This window comes from Halichoeres trimaculatus, unplaced genomic scaffold, assembly GCF_033239565.1.
Source record: "Halichoeres trimaculatus isolate MK-OKI-2021-1 unplaced genomic scaffold, fHalTri1.1 fHalTri1_scaffold_20, whole genome shotgun sequence".
NCBI lineage: Eukaryota > Metazoa > Chordata > Actinopteri > Labriformes > Labridae > Halichoeres > Halichoeres trimaculatus.
This window is the reverse complement of record NW_027437198.1, coordinates 27,030,092-27,035,889: the sequence shown is the minus strand read 5'-3', so window position 1 is coordinate 27,035,889 and position 5,798 is coordinate 27,030,092.

The following is a 5,798-nucleotide window of genomic DNA, read 5'->3' as shown; positions in this document are numbered from 1 at the left end:
TGCTCCACTGATTATTTGGGACTAAAAACGTTTTTTGTTAGTGCGACAGAAACTAGTTTTGAAGGATAAAGTGTGGAGGAAAAAAAAACAGAGTGATAATTTGGACTGAGCCTCCTCTGCACTCGACTAAACAACAACACTGGAGCTGAATGGAGAATGAGGAGCATCAGAGCGTGGAATGATGTGTTGGTATGCATTATGACTCAAATTAAGCTTTGTTCTCGGTTTCACAGCCCGGGCACGCTGAGAAATTTGAATTCCATGGAAATGGCTCCAGTAGGTGGCTGTGCATGAATTCATCGCCTCTAATAAAAGTGTTCACACAGATGCTCCAGTGTTTTTTTCCTCCTGTTTAGAATCAAGAAGAGGATTTCTCCAGGAGAGCAAACAGAAATAGAGCTGATGTCAAATCAAGGTGAGGAAAACTCTGTGTTTAAGTCGTGATGTTAGTGTGTGTGTGTCCTCAGTGTGTGTCCCTCTGTGTGCTCCTGTTTCCTCCCACAAACCAAAGACACCCAGGCCTCAGCTCACCTGGATTAAAGTCATCCGGAGCAACAAGATCTACTTTTTCTTCACAATGAAAACAAAAGTGTTTCAATTTGTAAACATTGTAAAAATCATGTGAATAGTTATCTAAACACAAAGTTTTTAATGTTTATAATATTGTACATATCTTAGTTTTATAGTTTAATACATTCGCAATATTTTTTATAAAAATGAAAATGTTAATGTATAAATGAATTGATATGTAATTAATAAAAATTCCAAATTTATGAAATTTCAAGAAATGCAAAATTTTTCCAAAAAATATAGAATAAAAAAAATGTGCCAAATTTTACAAAAATTCTGAGAAAGTTTAATTGATTAATTCCAAATTCTTGCCTAGATTTAAATTAATTTGCAAAAAAAAACAAAAAAACATTGTGATTTCAAAAAGTTGCATTTTTTTTTCAAAAATTGTAAAAGAAAAAAAACAATCATTTTCAAAAAAAAAACAAAAAACATTTGCTGGAATTTCAAAAATAATCTAATGCCAAAATTTGCAAAATCTTCAAAAAAATGATTTTTTTTCTCTGCTTGCAAAAATTTTAAAAATTTGTGTAATTTTTTTAAATAATCTACAAAGAATTTAAGATTTTGATTTCAAAAAGATGCAATTTTATTTTAAAAAAAAAGTGTAAAAATTCTGAAAAAAAATGCAAAATTTCTAAAAAAAAAAAAGAAGAAATTTAATTAATTCTGAAAATTTCCTGGTATTTCAGAGAATTCATAATTTGCAAAAATTTGCAAAATCTTCAGAAATTTTTTTTTTTTCTCAGTTTGAAAAAAATGCCCAAAAAATTTAATTCAAATTAAAAAAAAAAAAAAAAAAAAAAAAAAACATGTAAAATTTCATAAGAATATTGAAGGCTTTATTGCAAGAGTTGATGCATATCTATTAAAAAAAAATACTAAAACATGATTTTATTTACTGTCAGTGTTAACCATCAATACTCTCTGAAAGTGAAATAAAAATTCTATATTTCAATAAAAAAAAAAAAAAAAAAAATCTACAAGGAGCCACTGCAAAGGAGTCAAAGGGCTGCATGAGGCCCCAGAGCCACAGGATGAAGACCCTTGGTCTGAAGCTTTACATGGTCCAAGTAACTTGGGACTTAGTCTCTAAATTGTCTTTGAGACTCTGTCTGTGTTCATGTTACCCTCACTTTACATCACATTTGTAATTCTAATACGCATCGATCAGATCCTTCACCCTGAACGTATGAAATCATGTTTAAGTCGAGGCGTGTGTGTGTGTGTGTGTGTGTGTGTGTGTGTGTGTGTGTGTGTGTGTGTGTGTGTGTGTGTGTGTGTGTGTGTGTGTCTGTGTGTGTGTCCTCAGTGTGTCTCCTGTTTCCTCCCACAGACCAAAGACACACAGGTCGGCTGGGAGAAAGCTCCAAATTGCTGGTAGGTGTGAAAGTGTATGTTCGTCTGTGTGTGTGAGACCTGCGATAGACCAGCAGGGTAACCCCGCCTCTCACCAGATGCATGCTGGGATCATCTCCGGCCCCCCGTGACCCTGTGTGAAGTGTGTGGGTACGGACAGATGGAGGCTGAGGAAAACACCTTCACACGCTTTGAGTCTGTGGATCCTCTTGTTGAATCAAGCTCATCTTTGTATGAGATGCTCTGTTTTGACCCTCACGGCCACCGTAGTTGGTGAAAGTTTTGCTTTAACAGAGTCAGTAAACATTTTAAACGTGTCTAGACGGTGACTAATAGCAACGATTATGGCTCGATAGCGTTTAACGGCCTAATCCCTGGATGGAGAGCCTGCTGCTGGAGAACAACTGAATGCTTCGACGCCTGAGAGGAACACAAACATCACCAGGACGATTGGTTTTCATGTCTTAATTGGTCGGTTTGAGTGAAAATATTTAAACTTTAACTCGAAGAGCAGCTTTCCTCCTTTCAGCAGTAATTTCCAGTTAATAAAGAAGTGAGAATAAAACCGCAGCACTAAAGGACCTCAGCGCCGCGGAGCCGGGGCAGCGCACGATGTGATTAAGACAATTAGATCCACCTGTTCTCTAATGGCCCCTGTGTCGCCGCCGGCCCCCGGCACATCAAGTTATGAGAGGCTGCAGGCGAATCAATCTCCTGGTGACTTTCATTTGGTCGTCTTCACATCACGTCGGGCCTGGAAACTGGAAAGGTGAGCTGAGGATCAGGTCAGTTTTCAGACTGAGGAGGGAAATATTCATGATTCATTTATGGTGATGACGATCCAAGAGTGAAGCTGTGCAAAAGAAAAAATAATCACTGATTGTTCTTGATTTGCTCTCTGCTCAGAAACAGCTGGACGGGTCAAAGGAGCTCTGCAGAGAGGACGAGCCAAACGCAGTTTAACACGTCAGATATTTCAGCTTTAAGACAAGTTTCTTACAGATGTTAAACCTGCGTTTGGGATGCAAATATCTGAGAAGGTCTGGATCACGGGGGGCAGCGATACCATGAGCAGAGACCAGTGGTTCCTGTCCCTGGTCACTTCCACCAGATATAATCTCTCCATCGTGTCCTGGGTCCACCCCAAACACCTCACCTGGCTCAACTCCGTGCTTCTTCTGGATGTCTGCGTGTTATCAAATAAGACTACCAAAAAAAAGCAGATTGATGGTGCACAGTGTGTTATATTCTGATGTCCATCCAGAATTTAAGGATTCAACTTTTTCTGTTACTAATGCATCACTTTGTCAATAGGAGGCGCAAAAATCAACAGGTGCCATAATGGTGCGTTCCATTTACATCAGAACTGGGAAGTAAAAATGACGTAGTTAAAGACGTTCCAGTTGCTGAGTCGGAAAAACTTGCCATAACAGCAATATCAATATATATATAAGTATTGAATAAAACTATTAACGAGGCACATAAACGGTTGCTAGGCGCTGCCCAAGTAGCTGCCTGTTGCAGCAGCTCTCTCGTCTTTGTCCGTTTCTTGTAATTTTTTCGTCTCTTTTTCGTCATCTTTGTATTTGGAGTGGATCATCACTTTGTATGGTTCATTGTCGGTCACGGACACCAAACTTTTTGTGGCTTCGGCGATATTTTTTACTACTTTTCTCCTGTGTTTGTCTGGAGATCCTACATGTAACCATGGCTGCATTGTTTACATGTGAAATTAGCTGTTAGCAGCCTGTAGCATGTCAATGCTAACTGGTGTAGGCCTTGATGATTTCCCTCGAGCTGAGGAGGAGGAGGTGAGGACGACGTGCTGGTTCTCGGATGTGAGCTGGGAGGTGACGACGTGGACCTGTCCTTCCATCCATCGTTGTTGGGAACGTGGGATCCAGCTCCTGGGGATGGACGAGCTAGCCGTGCTAACCCAGCGGCATCGTGCTGTTCACGGACGTGGCTGACGGAGCTGACATCGGACGCCGCGACACATCGGAGGAGCTTCGCCTGCTGTGAGCAGACAGGATCCAGGAGACAGAGACTGAACAGACTGCTGGGGAGGCTCAGTCCTGGACCCTGTGGAGGTGGAGACTGGCTGGGCTGGAGAGTGGTGGACGAGTGGTGGACGGGATGTCGTCATCTAATTTCTTATGGACATTTTTGCACTTTCTATACTCTTTCTTACTTTTGTTTTCTTAAATGCTGCGGTGACTCCTGAATTTCCCCCCGGGGATAAATAAAGTATTTTCTATTCTATTCTATTCTATTCTATTCATTTATTACGACAAACACTAGTCAGAAATGCTTAAATAAAGAGAAATACAGGCAGTCCTCGTGATACAAACGAGTTACGTTCCTTTGACGTTTCGTAACTAGAAATTCTGCATAAGTCGGAGTTTTTAACCTAAATATGCCATAAATCTCTAAATAACTTTCCAAACACATGTTTTATACTGATCCTGTTTTCCTTTTTGTGTCCATGATGTGAAAAAGGTGAGGGTACCAAGAAAATTATGGGGCACAAACACAGATAATCCCTACACTATGACGCAACTCGAGACAAAGTGGACGATGCTGATGACCGTGTAGCACGGCGCAGCTGTGTATTCATACACGTTAAAAACTTCCCTGCAGGAAATTCCAACTTCAAGAGGCGTTCCAGTTGATATTGCCCACTCTGAGATCGTATACCGACTTCCAAGTAAAAAATGGAGCACACTATAGTTTCTGTGGTTAAGTTTGCAGTGTAGGTTTTTTTTTTGTCTTGTTTCATTTTGTCGTCTTTGCGTTGGTTAGTCAAGCATTTCAGTCTGCCGTTCTTTCTGAGTGTTTCCTGTTTCATTTTGTGCTTTCTGTTAGGGATATTCCGATCATCGGTCGGACCGATTATTGGGGCTGTTATTTGGCATTTTGAAGCATATTGGCATCGGCCTTCCTTATAATCCAATGGCCTATAAGAAACAAATTTAAAACTGCGTTGTTGCGGCTCTGATGCAGCTACTCCGCTGTCTGCAGTCACTACTCAGTCCCACCCACAGCACCATCTGATTGGTTACAAGCAGAGCCATGGCTCGGGAAACAGCCAATCAGCAGTGCAGCTATTACAGTTACATTGAAATTTTGGAAAACTTTATTTACTGTAGAAAACTTTAGCTTTTTTTTTTTTTTTAAGTTTTCATTAAACTTTATAAAACATGCTGCTGAGCCTGGGAGCTTTTTACTGGACATATGCTAGAAAACATTTGAATGAAGCTAAGTGTTGGAGTTTGTATTGTTCAAAATTTTGACACCAATATTTTCACTTTGACTGAAAATTAATATCAGCTTTAAATATCAGCTATCGTCCTCCTTGACTACAAATAATCAGTATTTCGGTCTATCTCTACTTCCTGCTCCCTGCTCTGCAAAAAACTAAAATCTTATCAAGTGTTTCCGTCTTATTTTAAGTAAAAACTGTCTTATTATACTTGGTATAAGACACGTTCACCAGACCAGTCCGGAAAAATGTCTTATTTCATGTTATTTCAGGACAGAAATAAGGTGTGAATTTCTGTAACAAGTAAAAAAAAAAAATCTGCCAAAAATTTGCTTGAAACTAGAATAAAGTTTTAATACAAGTAACTTTTCTCTTGTTTCATCGGTAGATGTTTTTATTTGTTTTCTACTTGAAAAAAACATTTCGAGACATTTTTCTAGACTGATCAGGTGAATGTGGCTCAGATTTAGTCTAAAAAGACATTTTCTTCTGAAAATAAGACAAAAACACTTGATAAGATTTCAGTTTTTTGCAGTGTGTGTGTGTGTTTCCCTCCTGTTTGATTGTCCTGATTGGTCTCACCTGTGTCTCTTTGTCTCACCTGTGT